The sequence below is a fragment of the Pseudoliparis swirei genome, chromosome 23, assembly GCF_029220125.1.
Source record: "Pseudoliparis swirei isolate HS2019 ecotype Mariana Trench chromosome 23, NWPU_hadal_v1, whole genome shotgun sequence".
Classification (NCBI taxonomy): domain Eukaryota; kingdom Metazoa; phylum Chordata; class Actinopteri; order Perciformes; family Liparidae; genus Pseudoliparis; species Pseudoliparis swirei.
In genome coordinates, this window is record NC_079410.1 from 13,165,848 (window position 1) to 13,184,359 (window position 18,512).

General features: G+C 41.0%; 1 protein-coding gene across 2 annotated transcripts in view; it reads right to left on the minus strand.

Annotated features, from left to right (window-relative positions):
• Window positions 1-12,549, minus strand: part of gcgra (glucagon receptor a) — a 28,836-nt gene extending 16,287 nt beyond the window's left edge. Inside the window, exon 1 of one of the 2 annotated variants that reach the window (XM_056407740.1) lies at window positions 12,235-12,549. The gene's annotated coding sequence lies outside the window, so the exon portion shown is untranslated. Of the gene's footprint in view, window positions 1-10,855; window positions 10,929-12,234 lie in introns of those variants that run through there. The other variant, XM_056407741.1, reaches the window with a different exon arrangement.
• Between the last annotated feature and the right edge of the window lie 5,963 nt (window positions 12,550-18,512).

An 18,512-nucleotide genomic window follows, 5' to 3' on the forward strand; every position in this document is an offset into this window, starting at 1 on the left:
GAGGCACACGTGCTTTCCTCTGTGTTGTGTGGCTAACCTCTGAACTGATCAAAACGTTTGTCCCTGACAGCGTGAAGCAGCAGAGTGCGACTCAGCGCGGCTCCAGTGACCCGGCAGCTGGATGCTCCCAGCCTCATCTGAGTGCAGGTTATTAACAACATTCACATATTCAGAGCTCAAGTTTGTAACATGTGGGCGGGAGAAAATGACAAACGGTTGTATAACAGAGATGTACCTGTTGTGTGTGTGTGTGAGGCTTTTTTGTGTTGTCCATGTGTGTGGGAAGATTTGGATGCTGTTCCATACACTCTTTTATGCGGTGTGTTGGACCTTTGATCCGTGCCTGCTGTGAAGCAACAGGAGACGAACAGGGAGCCTTTGATTATCAGTTACCATGTTCACCATCCTACACGCTGGTGAACAGGGAGGAGGATGACTTATGTGAGGGGAGACTTTCAACCGTGAGACCAAATGAGGCGCTGAGGGAAAACTGAATGATGCAGATTTTTTATTTTTTTTAAATGAATAAATGACCTAAATGTGAATGGTAAAGTCGCAAACGCATTAAATACAATGACTTCATCCTCCCGCTGCTCAGTCACTGATCATGGCAGAAAGCCGGGAGTTGTGCTGGCAAATTTCCATTTCTGTTGCGGTTGCCCATGTATTTGAGTCTCTGTAACAATAAAGCCGACAGTGCAACATTATCATCACAGATTTAAATGTGTTATCTTGTAGCTATTTAAACAACATGTGGCTGTCATCCCTCCATGATCATTTTGTAATTTTAACACATAATTTAATCCTATTAAAAAGCTTTCCAACCTTTTTATAATCTTATAATTAATCCTCTCTACCTTGTGTTATGGCCTTACTGTTAACTAACAGTGGAAATATCCTGATAATGTTGTTTTACTTACACTCATGTGTTTCTTTGGTAACACAACACTATGTGTTATATATATATATATATATATATATATATATATAAATAAATATATATATATATGTATAAAATGTACTTTACTGAAACATTATTCAACATTAAAATGCTGCCTATACTTTAATGCATTGGTAGTAATACAAATATAACACTGATGGCTCACTCTGCATTTTTCTAATATTATTTACCTACTTTTATTTAAGTATTATTTTGAAATGTTGCATGAAGTAAAGCATCTGAATATTTCTTCACACACTGTAACCAGATATATAATCACCAACAATCACACAGTTATGCTTAACCTGATTATCATTTGAGGGATCATGTGTAACTTATCATTTAAATCCAGTGGAAATCTGTTTCATCAGGGCAACAAATGCAAACCAGTGATTTAATTTAATACAAAATAAAGAAAATTACTTCATTGTCAATGTAGTAAATCTCCAGGACAAAATGCACCAATTGCCTGAGATTGTGCATAAACACAGCGAGCAAGAAGCGGAGCATGTCTTGATAGATGAGTGATTCAATGACACTGCTTCTATTCCACTCCTGTAAACATCTGTAATGAGTCAAACAAAAATTCTTGGCTGCTTTTCCTCTTCAAACATGATCGTCTTTTTTACGATTCTCTGACACTGTACAACGTTGTTTAGTCTTAATAAGGGCTGGCGTTCAGGGACAGAGGCCACTGTTTGACAAACAAACACAGTTATCAGAACCACAGGATAAACCTGCGTAATTAGGTCGAATGGGGACTGGATCTGTTAGGAGTAATAAACAAATACACATTTTAAAAGAAGAAATAAACATGCCTTTCCCTGTCTCTTGACACAGTGTGTCCCCCGAGAGTAAAATACGACTTGGCAGACTCACAAAGCAGATCTGAAAACTTCAAAGAGACACAATCAACACTTTCAGGAGACATGAGGACACTAAGGAGACTGCTCCTGATAGATGATGCATGTCCTCATCGACTAATGGGACTTTCAGAAAGACCATGAACAGAAATGAGTCCCCACAACAAAACCAACAAGAGAGAGGAGACATATGAAAAGAGGAGGAAGACAAAAAAGGATGTATAACTTAATTGACTGTCTTCCAATGTCTCCACATTCAGAGATAATCCTTATTGTGCACTCTAGTCAGACACTAAAAAACTATGTTACCAAATGTTTCATATGTTCAGAAGAAGAACTCGCAATAGCCCCTCATTCCCTCTGAAAAGTTACATGTTTATGAGGTACCTCCACGTAGACCTGTGTGTGAATCCACACGGCTCTATTGTAAAACCAGCCCCTTATGGACGCAGGCAGCCAGTGTTTACGTTGATGACCCCAGAGCTCCTCCATGCAGCTCTATCAGTCCACCATAAGCCTCAAATTTATTAAACACTTGGTTTGTTTTAAACAGTGGTAAAACTGCAATAATCCCAGACATATATATACTAAATCTCTAAACCTTTATTCAAGTGCTGTAAAGTCAGCACACACAATAACTTACAAAGGAGAAGCTGCAGATGAAAAGGCCTCGATGGAAACACAGACTTGGAACATTTAAAAAGAGGTCATCATCAGATCAGGTAGAATAGAATATACACTTTTATTATTCCCCAAGGGGAAATTAGTTCTCTGCATTTAACCCATCCTTAGTTATTAAGGAGCAGTGGGCTGCGGTGAAGCGCCTGGGAAGCAACTGGGGGTTCAGTGCCTTGCTCAAGGACACTTTGACTTGGGGAGAGCGGGGATCGAACCCACAACCCTGCGGTTGCAGGACGGCCCTCTTACCCCACTGAGCTAAAGCCACCCCTAATAATACAGTATTCCATAAAGCCAGCTAGTGCCAATGATTATTATAGGTGTCTTCTAAATTCTGTCAATACCAGTTGTTGTTTTTGTTATAAATAAAAACACCTACACATCTCCTCTTGTGCAGCAGGAAAGAGAGACTTTACGCCAAAAAGGCTTTAAACAGGAGACGTAAAAGCATGAATCAAGTGGATTGTGCTTGATTCACGACTGTTACAGAGAGGGGACGGCTGGTATTGTTTTACGTTTTTATTGTTATCACCAAATCCTCCGAGGAGACCATAACAAACAATGAATGAATGCCACTAACACGCTTGTGTTTGCCCTCTGTGCCAGAACTGTATCGCTATAGGATCATTGCACTGGATCACAAAGTTTCACCCCTCCTCCTCTTTATCGCTGGTATTCCTCATCTGTGATATCTCACTCCATTTCCCCCTCTTTGCATCTGTATCACCTTCGATCTAAATGAACTCAATTCCTCACAACCTCTTAGCAGAGAAAAGCAAAGCACTGGTCCATCTTCTGAGTTATACACACATTGTGCTCTGCCACTCGCTCTCACTCACCTCTCAAACACACACTTACAGTCGATGCTTAAAGACATCATTATGTAAACTTGGGCTCAAGTGCCCTGTAATGCTCCCAAAATAATGTTGGCTCGCCAGAGGAAACTCGTTTGTGTTTTGTTTTTCCCCTGCATACTAAGTTGTTGCTTTGTTGTTATCTCCAGCTGCCTGTTGGCTACAAACAAATCAAAGGTGCCTCAGTGTATTTAATCTTAAAGAGCCGTCTCTGTTCGCCGGCTACGCTAACGTTTGAGTTATGTTCTAAGCTGCGGAGATGCCCAGATAGCACTTAAGTGTCATGTGTTCTCCCATGAAGAGCTAAGGGTTCACTTATTACAAGTGACCCCACTTATGATGGAATTAACCACACAAACAGTCCGGGTCGCTGGAACAGAAGTGATCTACGACCAAGAATCAGATAACCAAACGTATAGGCCTACACGAATATGGACTGTATGTCATTTAACCCTCCTGTTGCCTTCGGGTCAATTTGACCCCATTCAATGTCTAACCCTCCTGTTACCTTTATATTTACTGACATATTTTACCCTCGGGGTCAATTTGACCCCAGCAATTAAAACCTCCAAAAAATTATTAGAATTATTATTGTTTTCCAAGTTTAAGTGTGAGGTACTTTATGTTTGTTTGTTGACTACCTAAATAGCCCTTTAAATATATAAAAAAGTTGATATTTCTTATATTTTGACAGTGAAAAACAGCCTGGGGTCAAATTGACCCCAAAGAACACCGACATTAAACATTGAATGGGGTCAAATTGACCTTAAGGTAACAGGAGGGTTAATACATACATCTTTATCATTTCCCGGGTTTGCACATTTTAATATAACTTACAAGTTAACACGTCCTGCCTCCCATCACAGTAGGAGGACTGACATGAACTGCACAGCATCAACGTCTTCAATGTTTCATGAGAAGGTGGTGCAATGCAAACACGGTAGTAACATCCCACACAACGGCGAGCGGCAGAGTGAGCGAGGGGATGGGAGCAGCTCTGGTGGATGTAGATGTAATATAGCTCAACAGTGTTCCTCCTGTAGTAAATACATTCCATCTGGGAGTTTGTGCGCTGCTATAATACAATCATGTCACTAAAATATGTGACGATCCATGATCTGAATTATTGATGATTCATTTAGTCCTAAAAACATCAGCAATCACAATGACAATGCTCATCGTGATGTCTTCAATGTCTGCTTTTATGCCAATATATTCTGTTTAACGAAAAGATTATGTCGACCTACTATTTATGTATCTGTATATAGGACCTAAAAAAAGAAAAAGAAAACAAAATCACGATTTGCTTTAAAATATTACAGAAACGAGAGAGAAAGCAATGAAGAAAAAAACTCAATCTGATTATTAAAATAAAACATTTGCAGCATAAATCAAACAGTGACCAAATGTATGCATTTAACTGTCTTGAAATGTTCCACGTATATACGAATATATAAAAAAGTCCGATACATTTTAGCGAGAAAAGATGGTCCCTGTATGACATACAGCAGTTTAACAAGTAGAACATAAAACAGTACACGCCTGTTAACAACATGTGGGTGGTTCTGTAATGCAGGTAATGCAATCAGCAAACAGAGACAAATTAGGCAGTGAAACACATGCACACACAGATTCTTGTTTGTCCATCTTCATGAGGACCCTAAATTGACTGCACTCACACCCACTAACTTTTGACCATCCAACTCAAACTGGCTCTGACAGACAGGAAGAGTCACACGCAGCGAGACTTTCAGCACGCCTCACTGTGGATCTATGCATCTTCTCTGGGTGATAATAACATGATAACCAAACACTATAAAAGGGCATGTAAAGAGAGATGGATTGAATTTAAATATGTCTGTCTTCCACTCATATGTTTGCACATAAGATGTTGTGTGAGGCTGTTTAGAGCTCTTGAAAGTCCCTCAGCAGTCTGTGCATGAATAATACTCCATATGCAACGTGCTGGTGTGCAATGAATATTTGATGTGCTTAGTTTACATCAACTCAGCATAGCTAATGGCGGCTCTTTGGAGGAGGGGAGGAGATGAGGTCTGACAGGAGAGAGCTGTAGAGGCGACCGGCATGAATCACCGTGCAGCTAGAGAGAGGTGAGAGAAAAACAAACAGCCTGCTGCAGATTGTATAACTTAGACAGAAAGTATCTCTGCCTTGCATGTAGAGCCTCACCTGGAGCGTTCAGTCCTGAATACTGCTGCATCGTTCTTAGTGCATGAGTTGCGCTCCTATACGCTTTATCTTGTATTTAAATTCACAAACGACTGTGCACAGCTTGTGTGTATTTCCAGTACACATTTCCTCACAGCTGGAAGACAAGACTCCTCCTGTGGTTCCATTATTTAACACTGGCACATTTTCTAGTTTGAGGTCTCTTGGCCCAATGACGCTCTGAAGCGCAGTAGGAAGCAAAGCCTATAATATAAATAATCCCGGTCCATTACATGAGCAAGGGTTTAGTAGAATGGTTGTTTGGCTTTTCAGAAAAATGTTATATGTTGAAAACTTAACAGTAAATATTCTGCATGCATAATAAGATTCCCTCCACTACTATTGTGGTTGTTTTAGATCACAGTTGTGATTAGACCTTTGTGGTCAGAGAATCCAAACTATGCAGCAATTACCCTAGTCAGACCATTTGTTTGAGTTTTTTTAATGTTTTTGACTAATAGTTTAAAGATTGCTTTCTGTCTGACTCCAAGGATATAATCAGCAGCTATTGTATGGTTGTGTTTTTCCACTTTTCTGTTTAGTTTATTTTAATGGAAGCTTCTCCCGAGCTGTGTTTGTCGCATGAGGACCTAAGTTAGATCAAACCGCCCTGTTTGTGTCTCTCATTCAGATGGAAACACAACTATGCTTTAAGATGCCTGGGGACAGGAAATATGTAAATCTGCTCTTTCTCTGTATTATTAAATCACGATAATCTAAAACCATTTATCTCGTGTTTTTTAGGTCCATTTATTATTGTTGCTTTTATTTGCTTTGACCCTTGTTTGTGTCTTTTCATTCCTGTGAAGCCTCACCACAAATCAATATTTTTTAAATGCTCGATCAAGGCTTAGACACATGCAATTGTGGGACAGAACTTAGAAGCGCCTGATATTTAAGTCAGACTACCATATAGTCGTATATGTAATCATATCACAAGAAAAAGGGAAAATCAAAGTTCAGTGTAGAAGTGGTTCAAAAAAAATTCTCTCTATGATAAGCGGTGGACCAGAATTTACAGATAATTTGTTTGTGGCTGGAGGAGAAGTAGTCGTGTGTGCGGCGTGCGACCAAAGCCCATGGCAAAAACATAGTTGCAACAGTTTCCAGTTGAGCAGTTGATGAGATAAAGCGACTGTTGTTTGTGCTCTGTACTGAGATAATTGGCCATGTTGGGGAGCAAAAAGGAGCTACACTTGACCCTCGACCTACATATTGTGAGAGAGGAGGGGTTATTTTTAGTGCCGAACAGTGTGGATCTGAGCAAACACAAAATGGCTCAATACCGTAACCTCCTCCGGGGTTTACAAAGCAGTTCAGAGAAAAGCAAAACCTTTTTGTGCTCTTTTATCTTCCGCTGCTGGTATTGATTATCCTGCGCTAAATCGTGATGCTCCGGTCTCCACCCTGCATGGAAATGTTTGTGTGTACACTGAAGAGGTATTTACTTCCCCCAAGACTGGCAGGCTAAATGAGCCATGCCATGAACACAACTGCCCCCTTTCAAACCCTCAAATCTGATCCTCAACTTGACCAACAATGGGGCAACAGCCCTGTGCCTTGTTCAGTCAACACTGGAGCGTGGAGGTCGGTCATTAGTGAATAATCACATGAGCCACACTGAGCCTGATTGTGTGATTCATCTTAGTGCACAAGACAGCACAAGTGATGTGTTTCCATCATCACAGCCCACTGGCTGCTCCCAGGCCACCACGACGTATCATGTCCTCTGAGATCGCTCCAATCGTGACCTCCAGAGTATGAAGTGCTCAGTCTATTGCCAAAAGCTTATATTTGACATCATTTGATGGGCAGGTTGATTGTCTGAAGAGGTAAATTCACCCCAAAAAGTCATGTTAAGTGTTAACATATGGTAGGGAGGATTACATTATTATTGGTCCACATGCATTAAGTTAAAATATCAAATACCTCTGGCTCTTTGCTCTCAGTAACATACTTTGTTCATTATATATAATTAACAGTGTTGACAGCTTAATATATCGGAGTTCAAGATCAAATATTTCATAATTAAGTTCCAAGTGTTTATGTTGCAACCCGAGCTGGGTAGTTTGAGGTCACCCGTAAGAAAGCCAATGTCTTGTTTTAAACAAATATTTTACACCAAATTAAGCGACACGGACTTTGCAGCATGATGTCCAACAACACCTGCAGTAACGTATCACTCCTATCAGCTCTGTGTGATCTGCAAACTCCAAAAATGGAGTTGTATATTAAGATTTAAAGTCAAAATGAAATTAAGAAAATAAAAAAATTGGAAGAAATCAGAAAGGTGGCCGTGAATTTTTTTTTCTGGCTTACAGGACTTCTCTTTACTGAATGAGGCGTTAATAATGACCGCAACATTAAGAGCGAGCGGGGATTGAGTTAAGATAATGGTCAAATTAATCTTCCTTCTTCCCTTAACAGTCTCTAACTCCAGTGAACCTCACACACACTTGGATGCATATAATCCTCAAACTATTCCTTGTGTGATTATCTTGAACTGATTGAGTGAAGACAGGATTTAAATGCTTCAGTGTCTGAAAGTAAAAGGGAACTTTGCGACTCTGTGTGCTGTGAGGCTTAAAAAAAGCAAACCGATAACAAAACCAAGAGTGAATCGGCATAATTGGGTTTCTTCAGAGCACTGCATCTCGTTTATTTATGTTTATGACATTATGCTTTTATTATTAGGCTTATTATTATTAGGTTTCTTATGTTTAGTTTGTGTGGAAGTGGAAAAAGGAATTACACAATGTTTTCTGAGGTTTTTTATGGACAAAACGCTCAAGTGCGTATTCCTCTTTGAGCGGCGCTGCAGAAACAATAGAGCCTGTCCGCCGTGCGGGGACATATGACTCAGTCAGTTTGATTAATCTTGTCGTTTTTCCACTTTAGTGCCAGCAGCATCCAAACATTGTTTGGATTTGTTCACAAGGGCAGGAAGGTAAGCCGTTGGCAGACACCCAGACCATAAGTGATGGAATGTGTTGCACTTCATATCCAATTTCTGAGAACGAAAAGCAACAGACGCTGACCAGAGACCAGCGAGCCAGTACACAAGCCCCTGTGGCCAGTGTGACACGGTTCTTCTGATGTATCCCAACAAATAAATAAAAACAATGTTGTTATCTAACCGCTGTGTGCGTCCTCCATTATCACAAGTGGTTTTCTGTTGCTTTAGCAAGTGGGTCTGTTTATTGCTCAATAAAAAACAAAGGAGTAATTGAATTCCCGCCGAAAGGTAAAGAGCTCCTTACAAGAAGAGGTTTCATTAGAGGAACTGACGGTACTGGCACATTGTTGGGTGTGATTTAATAAACTCTTAACTTATCCGGTTAACACAGCACGTGCCTGAAAGTTGGACACCAAAATCGGCCCTCAAATCGTGGCCCCAAGCAACATGGGACTCGATTTCTATTTAATATTGCGGTGGATGTTTCCTGCTGCTAACAGGAAGGGATTGGTTCTGATTCTTCCCACTCTATTGTGTCTATACTGTGCACAAGAACACACATTACATGTGTGTATGTATGAGAGTGTGAAGGAAATAAAGAGAGTGTACATATTGGGTTTTTTCCCCTGTGTAAATCAAGGCTAAATTAAGTCTACTCTAAAAGTGTATGTACTTTTTTTAATGCATATTGTTAATGTTATTTTTAACTAGATTCTAGAAGGTCAAACTCGATGCAATATGAGTGTACACACATCCCCTAAATGTCAGATTGTTGACCCCCGCTGAGGTGATGACTGTCTTTGCATGTTATTACCTGATTATGATGTCCCTATGCGTACACATACAGTAAGAGGGTGTTTACAGAGCTGAATGGCACTCATGGCTAAGTGAAGCCCAGCGGCCGAACCCTTATCGCCACTCGGTTACAATCCAGACTGATTTGTAATGGAAGCTATTCTTAGCCCTCCTGGGCCCGTCGCAGGGGTGCGTTGGTACCGGAGCTCGTAGAGCCGCTCGGGACATCCATATGCACTTGGTGGCTGCTGACACCCCCGTCACACCCGTCCACCACCGGCCATTATCCATCTGAGGATCTCATGATCATCTCTCTCTCTCTCTCTCTCCTCTCTCTTGTCTCATTCTTCCTCAGCTCTCTTCAGTGGATCATAGAAAGAGAAACACAGAGCCACTGTGTTTCTCTCTTCTCGTCTATCATCTTGTTAGATGGCTCAAATATTAGAGACATGTCCTCTTTCTCTTTCTTCCCTTCTCACACGTTCGCCTCTCTTTTACCTCAATCTTGAAGGATGCCGATCATCACATGCAATACATCTTCACGGAGCGACAAACAATCATTTTCAAGTGTTTGACAAGACTGTTCGAACAAATGCAATCAACGGTAAAAGATGTACTATGCACTCAAGTTCAGAGAATCATTGATCTCTGTCATGTGTCCTCCCCATCTTCAGTTTATTCCACACTGGACGTCTGCCCTATATTTCTCCAGCAGCCACAAAGCTGAATGTTTACAGAGACTCTATGCAGCCTGAGAGCGCTTCTCAGCGCGTTTCAGATGAAAGACGTGCAGAACAAGCGCACACTTGTGGATAAAGAAAGCTAAAGCGCTCCGCAGGCGGCGCTGTGATGTACTGTGTCTCGGTTTGACCTGGAGCTGGAAGCCTCTAGATCTTTTTTGATTATCTTCTTCTATCAACGAGTTGACTTGAAGTTCATATTTCCTTTTCAATTGCTTACGTGACAAGTAGATGCCACTAAATCCTCCACACACACTGCTCCTTTAGCCCTGTTAACCCTGTCGACACAATAAAGAGTCAAGGGAAACTTTTAATAAGCCTATTTTTCAAAGTGAAGTATGAAATGTAGCCCTCCTTCACCTTCACACAGTCCCTTAATTAGTTATAAAAGTGTGTTCTCCTAGAACAGGTACAAAGCCACCTGCTGGGTACAACTATTTCACTTGACTCTACTGTGATTATTTGAGATTTTAACATTCATTTCTTGTCAAAGTCCTAAACAAAAGTGTCTTGAAGGCTCAATGTAAGATGACACAACTCACTGTGATGAATAGACTGATGTTCCTTTGCCCCGTCATCATGTGAACACATTAAAGTGCTACTATTATTACTCATCTCTGTGGCCGACTGCTGAGATAACGTGTAGATCTTTGAGACCACAACGCCTCACTCAAACAAAGCAAACATCCTCAACACAACATTAGCTATGAGCAGTGAATATTTATATATATGTATATATATTTGGTACATTTTGTGGACTGAAATCCTCAACACGAATAGTCACATAGAAGCATTCGTACCTGACAAATCCCAGCCAAGGTCACAGTATATGATGCTGATGCTGTTGTGCTTGTGGCGCAAGATTACACAGTCTGAGTGAGCAAGGAGAGTCATCTGAATATCATCTTTTCTCCCGTGAACTCTGAGAGAAAGAGATACATACAGCACTCTAATTTGTGAAAAGGGCAGAAAGCACTCACTGCTATCAGTCTCAACCCGTTGCACCACATCAGTCTCAGTCATTTAGCCGGGGAGCTTTCCGAATGCGCATTGTGCTGCATGCATATGAGGGTCAAATGAAGAAATGCAACCCTATCCCCAAATCTGCATGTTTACCCACATGCATAATGGAACTCACGACTGAGAAAAGTTCACCCTGCTGATTGAAGTAGCACTGATGTTCACTGTGTATGCATTGAAACACCTGTACCATGTTTGCAACGTTTCAGAATTATGTGTCAGAAATTACATAAATTGCACAAAAAGGGCAGAATAACAAAATGAGTCATTCATAACAATAGTCAACAAATGTGTTTGTTTTGGACTTAAGATGATTTGACTGAGCTGATGTGGTTTGCAGAGTGCAAATGAGTCTTCATTGTGCAGTGGAGTAAAATAAATCCATTACCTCAGAATAAAACGCAACAACCAAAGTTGTCAGCATCCACATTACTTTAAAGTGCCATCCTGCATCTATTTGAAGTCGTCCCTGTATTATAATAAAGTGTTCCATCCCTATGCAGCCTGATTCTTTGCTCCTCATTAAAGCAGCTACATTTTAAATGTTTAATGACATAACATATTTCATTTATGCAGCACAAACATATGTTGTCGTTAAAATAGGGTGCAGTTGTGTTTTGTGGGTGCTTCATCCCATAAACAGTCCATGTGATGACGTTACAGCCAACAGTGCATTATTGTGGATATAGCCTGACATCCACTCAACTCAAACACACGTGTGGGTTTGACTTGGTAGAAAACCAAATGCAGATCCCAGATAGAGGCTGGTTTAGATAACAGCTATTTCAACAGCAGCGATAAGTGACTAACTGCAGCTTCTGCGATTGTGATTCTAGAAATGAAGCCATGTCCCAAAATGTGAAAATAAATCACTTTAAGTTTAAGTGACCAAAAACGTCTCCGCGCCACTCAATAAGTCGTTTAAAGCACTTCGAGAGAAACACGTTACTATTCCCCTATAGTAGCAATTATATTGCGAGGTTTACTACAGCTTGTAGTTTGTTTTAAAGTTAGTACTATTAGTACTGTAACGTCTCGGACGTTATGGACCAGTACTAAATGTCCCCCTGGGGATGAATAAAGTAATATCCTATCCTAGTTCATTTGAAGCACTCGTGGAAATATCAATGAGATTAAATAATTGGAGAACATAAATTACCGTTGACAGCACGGGATTCCTCTGATGTGCCCAATCTCTACTGCTCATCTTCTGGGCAGCATCTGGCAGATGATATGTCCTCCCAGTTCAAGTGACTCTGCTGTAATCCAACTTTCACAATAAATGACCGCATGCGTTCAGCTTCGCGTTGGGAGGAAGTCCTCTGTCCTGTCAGCGGCAGTGAACACCTTTACTGTGTTTGCGTTGTAAACAAAACCGTTGAAATGGAAATTAAAATGTTAAAAAGAGTATAAACGTTTGAGCTCTGGTCGTATTTGGTAGCGGGGTCTGAATGAGCGCGAGCCGCACCGCTGCTAATTTGCGCTCCTTGTACCCGTGTGATGTAACATGGATGGGTGGGGGGTGAGAGCAGACCCAAGACCAGGGGCTATTGTGTGAGTGTGTGTGTTTGTGTTTGTGTTTGTGTGCGTGTGTGTGTGTTTGTGTGTGTGTGTGCGTGTGTGTGTGTGCGCGCGCGTGCATGTGTGTTTATTTCACAAATTTCTGACCAAAATGACTTGTTGAAAACAACCATATTTGCTCATCTTCACCCCCAGCTGGAGAGGGTCAAATTTCGAATAGATATCACCATGAATTTCCCTTAGTTCATAAGTGATCTTATTGGCAATTTCTGTTGGTATTACAAGTGTTATTTCAGTCCTGCCTTTTCAAATAATTGTAAATTTGCAACTATTTCCATTACCAAAATACTATCAACAGCCATACAAAATAAATGTGCAAATTAAGTTTTATGTTATGCTAACTTGTAATGAATTTAGGAAATGCAGAGATGCAAATAGACAAAGTGTAATTGCATGAAACTGCTTGTTTATTCTGGTGGTTATCAATTCACTAGCCTGACAAAAGATGTTATGGAAGCAAAGTTGCCCAAAACATTTGAAAAACTGAGGGTCTCTCAATAATATAAATTGTAAGTGTATCTTGAGTAAGTGCGTTTGTTGTCATTTCAGACCATTTCACGTAAGCATTCCAGATCTGTCCCAGTTTATTTCCCATTGCTTATGTGAATGACATCAGCTGATAGGAAGTAAAAGTAATGTTATTCCATGTAAATTATGTTCAGAGTACTTGTACAGAGTGTATGTCATGTTATGTTATGTTATATGTTTGCTATGTTATGCTATGGTAGTTGTTGTGTGGTGCCTTGTCCTAAGAATTTCAGTGCCCAGTCTGACCCTGTGTCATTCTGTGCATCTGACAATAAAAGACTTGTAACTTGTAACTTTGTAAACATGGACCGAGCTGTTGCATAGCAATGCAATTTTGTTGAGAATGGTGGCCTACAGCTTAACGATAGACTATGTGCATAGAGGAGACTCAATAGATGTGATGTGAAAAACTCATTAAAGGTGAACTTACAACATGTTTTGCAAACATTGTTATGGACTGAGGGACATGTAATGTTAACCTGTTATCTTATAAGTGTTATTGTGTTTACAGGAAGAAGTTGTTCTAGATAAGAAGATTGGTGATGGAAATTACTGAGTTCAGGAGGTCAATGAATGTCTCATGACCTCTGTGCAGCTTTTAAACCTGTCAATCATCATAGCTACCTATGGTGGGGGAGTGAAGTGGGATGTTGTTGTTTAGTGTTACTTGCCTGTGGAGAGTAGTCTATGACCGAGAGAGACAGAGTAGCCTATAATGTTTGACTGTGTTGACTGTTGTTTGGCGTAGGCTACGGCCACAGTAGCCTATGAACTGTCCCCGAATAAACGGCAATAAGTAAGACAACGTCTCGTCGCTTTCCTGACCCAGGGTCGCTGCAATATGTGGTTTGCTTTCTTGTCGAGAGTTAGATGAGAAGATGCTCACGTCTGTAAAGGTAACTTAATAATAAGTTACGACCAGCAGCCAGTTCACTTAGCTTAGCATAAAGACTGAACAGAGGGAAACACCAGCAGCCAGTTCACTTAGCTTAGCATAAAGACTGAACAGAGGGAAACAACTGGGCTCTGTCCAAAGGTCTCAAATGCTGCCTCACATCAGCACCTCTCAATGACTGATCAATGCCTTGTATCTTGTTTTTCAATCCGTACAACAACGGACATTTATGGAGAAAATTAGCTGTTTAGTAAAATATGACATGCTAAATTTCTTGGCCAGAACAGTTGCCACCAGCAGATACACAGAGTTACTGGTCCGAGCCAAGAAGTAGCCTCGTAGGCTATAACCGTTAAACGTCACGTACATTTTGTGTGCATTGTTAAAAACAAGATGATAAGCAGTGGTAGGTCGATTTTATGACCTTTGGACAGAGCAAGATGAGCTGTTTCATCCTGTTTCACCCTGTGTGCTAAGCTAAGTTAGCAAGCTGCTTGCTGGAGCATCATACTGGTCAGACACGAGAGCTGTAGTTGTAGATCTTCTCATCCAACGGTCGGCAAGAAAGTAAAGATATGTATTTCTCAAAATGTCAAACTACTGAGCAGAGTGTTTTTGTCTGGGTGCGTGTGAGACATCCACAATATGTGTATATTATTTATTTACTTTTAATGTTTGTGTTTTTTTACTTCCTTAAACCATTTGTCTTCAATATACTCAAATAATAGCCAATTTGATTGGGAGCTATTTATTTGTGTGTGTGCTCCTGATCAATTTCATGAATCGGTTTTGATCACATCTCTAATGTGCACTCAGTTTTCATTTTGCAAAAGTGGTTGTGCATTTTTACCCACGGCAAGGCCGTTTCATTTTCTAAACAGAGCAGAACTAATGATTGTACTGTAATAAGGGGCAATTTGGGGCAGGAATAGTTCTTTATTGCAAATTGGGTTGAATTCGGTGTGGTCGCCACTGAAAGGTCAAGTTGAACTAATCAATGTGTTCCTCAATGATATTTATTAAAGACTGAATCTGAATTTATGTTTTAAGAAGAGAATCATCTTTAAGAAAGAAGTGTGGACTGTGTTGAACTATAAGGTCTGATTAATGTTTTTACAAAGGATACAAATGGGAGAGCTACTAAAAATGCATTGAATGCCACCAGCCTTTCCAGATTTAATCACGAAATCGTATAGCTTCCCACACCAGAGCCTTACAGTGTATTAACAGACACAGTCTGGGGGGGTTTCTTGGACCATTAACCAAGTAATCAATAACCTTACTGTAGCAGCCCTGAGGCCGCCACCCGTGGGTTTCCCCCCCCAGCACCAAGGATCCGCCAGACCGCAAGAGGTGTTGTTCAAATACATCTTTATTCGTCACTCACACGACACCGAGCAGACCACAAAACACGTGCCTCTGCTCACCTCCCTCTCCACTCTCGAGTGGGAGCTTTTATAAGGGTGGCCTCGGCTGCTGAGTGATTGCCAATCACCAGCAGCCGAGGCCAAATCAGACACAGCTGCCACACTTACCTTGCAGTTAACTGACTGCTTAACGCAAATAAGATATATCGGGCATAGACGCTGCATGCTGTTGCAGGAACTCCCTGAGCAAAACATTGTGTTTCTTCTTGAAAATACACACACACAGACACACACACATGCATACACATGCAGTCTTTACATGAACTTTGCCCCAAAAACAGGGTCCAAGGACCTTCATGTGTCAACAAAGGCTGCAGTGCTGAAGCAAAGAGCTCGACAGATGCCCCCCAACTCCTGAGAGATTATAAATAATAGCATCTGAATTAGCCTCCTGGCCCATGTACAGTATAGGCTCTGTTTGACAACAGTCAAATAAACAACAACAAAGGCCTTTTTCTTAATAGCAATTCCATCATGACATCATCTGTACCTTTTTTTCTCGAGACAATCTATATTCTACATGGGCAGCAGTCCCTGGGCCCTCCAACAGAGAGAGCCATTGGGACAATACCAACACAGAGAGAAATGCATCTGGATTCAGATGAATGATGATACACGTCATATTAAAATGTCTCCTGGCACATAAAAAGATTCACATACACAATGATGACTCTCCATCTTTCTATTTTTCTTGGTGTCTCTGCAGGCTGCTATATCCACATGTTCTGTCCACTATCGAGTCGCATTACACCACATGCATCTGTTGACTGTTAATGTTTGAAGAGAGAGATTAGTCCCACTGCAAAAGGTAATGTAAACACGGGATGTATAGTTGAGATCATTATTTGGCTTTCTGGTTTTGGAACAGGTTTCAAAAACAAATTGAGTAGCCGGGATAACAGAGCAGGTTTTATGAGGCCGCAACAGCAACAGATTGAGTCAATAAATAATACCGTCTCATGTTGTCAGGGATTTGTTTTCATCAGAATAAATAGCTTATACAAATTTCAGTAGTTGGAAAGACGGCGGCAGAGATAAACCTGTGTTCAGAAAAGGTTTTTTTAAAATCTGTCCACATTATTTATTTAGCTGAAAACTGTTGGAAGTGCTTTGGAACAGACAGGTGGTGGTGCAGGACGCAGCAGGGTGTTGTGGGTCTGGGTCAGCTGTGGCCGAGCCTCTGGTCCCTCAGAGACAAGCGAGTTTTAGGAGTCTGGTCACACTCTTTGGGCCATTCCACCGGCAGTTGGCAGGTCATTCTTTCCATGCGTGACAATGAGATCAGTGCACTGCGACATACAATAATCCTTTTTATAGCTTTGCTTCTGATTGTCGGTCTATGATATAATGTCTTGTTTTTCTTCATATTATAATTGGGCAGAGCAACTCCTGTACATGCAGTAAATATGGGTCATATCCAGAACAAGTAAACACCTTCCTATATGCTTGATGCTTCACTTCCTCATTATTCACCATTTGAAAAATGTCCTCTTGTATATAAACTAATATTCTGCATAAGAGGGATGCTTTGCACAATACAGCATAAAGATATATAGTTCGCAGTGGAGCAACAGCAGTAGCAAAGAGGTACGTGATGCGAGGGGCTGAGCAATATGTAATGACAATGTGCATACATTCCCAAACAAGGCAACCTATGAACACCCAATCTGTGAATGTTTCCATTCAAGCCTTTACGTGCTGATGGCCTGAGTGTTTTTCATCCGGATCTCCATCAGCTGTAATGGCAGGGTGTTGAGAGAGCAGCTGATAGATGTACAGTCATGCCCAAAGACTCTCGGCTTTGTTCTCACCCTGCTACCTCTGACAGCCGGCTGGCTGGAGCGTGATCCCCCCGGGGGAGGCCACTACCCTTACTACAAGACGTTTAAATGGGTCAGCGTTGTCTGACGCTGCTTTGTGTTTTTACTGGCAAAAGAAGCAAACAACCAGAGCCGATATGGTTGGGTTTCGACAGGATCAAGAAAATGGCTTTTTGTATTTAAAAAAAAAGTTAAAAACCCACGTATATAAGTTTAGACCAAACAAAGTTAACGTTGACCTTTCGGTCAACATTTTAAGCATCCACTGTATTGCAGAGCATATTTTGGTAATACCTTTACCATGGACTCATAATAAACTGGATGAAAAGTGCTCCCTGACAGGGAAGCTCCAACAGTGTGTATAATTATTCTGAAAACAGCGGCAGGTGTTTATTCCTTTGGACTAAGGCGTTACAATAAAGCCCAGCAGCTCCTGTCACAGAGTTGGACCATGTCCCTGAGTGTTAAAATAGCCATTTGGTATCTCCCTCTTCCTATCTTGTACTCCCCCTTGTTCCTCAGCTTCCAGTAAATACAGTTTTTTTCGATTGCTAAACGACAGCGGGCACAACTGGAGTCACATGTGCAAAACTCTAACTACAGTCTGCACAGCAGCAGTTCATGTGGACCAAACTCTAGTTTGTTTTTCATTGCTTGAACACAGTTTTCGGAACTCTAACACTTATCCCATGACTTTAACCACAACCTGCACAACACTGAGGATCTACAGCACTTTGTTCAAATGCTAACACACTGCTGTCCAAACTGTGAACCACACATTCAAAACGGAATAGAGTTCAGCCTTGTGCCTTTCAAACACTGATGATTGCAATTTCAGCTGAAAGGCTAAGCAGGTGTCTTGTTTTAGACTTGTTAGTGAACACACACACACATATATATATATATATATATGTATATATATATATTACCGTATATATAGGTAGAGCTCAGAAAAAGAGAAGGGTGGCAGGGAGAGGGGGATGCATGGAGGAAGACAAAGAGCTGTTATTCCAGATGAAATAAGGGCTCCACTTATAGACCATGTAATGTAATGTCGTGAACGAAGTGTTTGGTCACCACCCACATGACCAAATGTCTCTTTTGGAAGCCATGAGTGCCGGATGTGAGGACACGAGTCCAGAGGACTGCCAGGGATGGATCAGGCCCTCCAGAAGGTTCTTCCCAG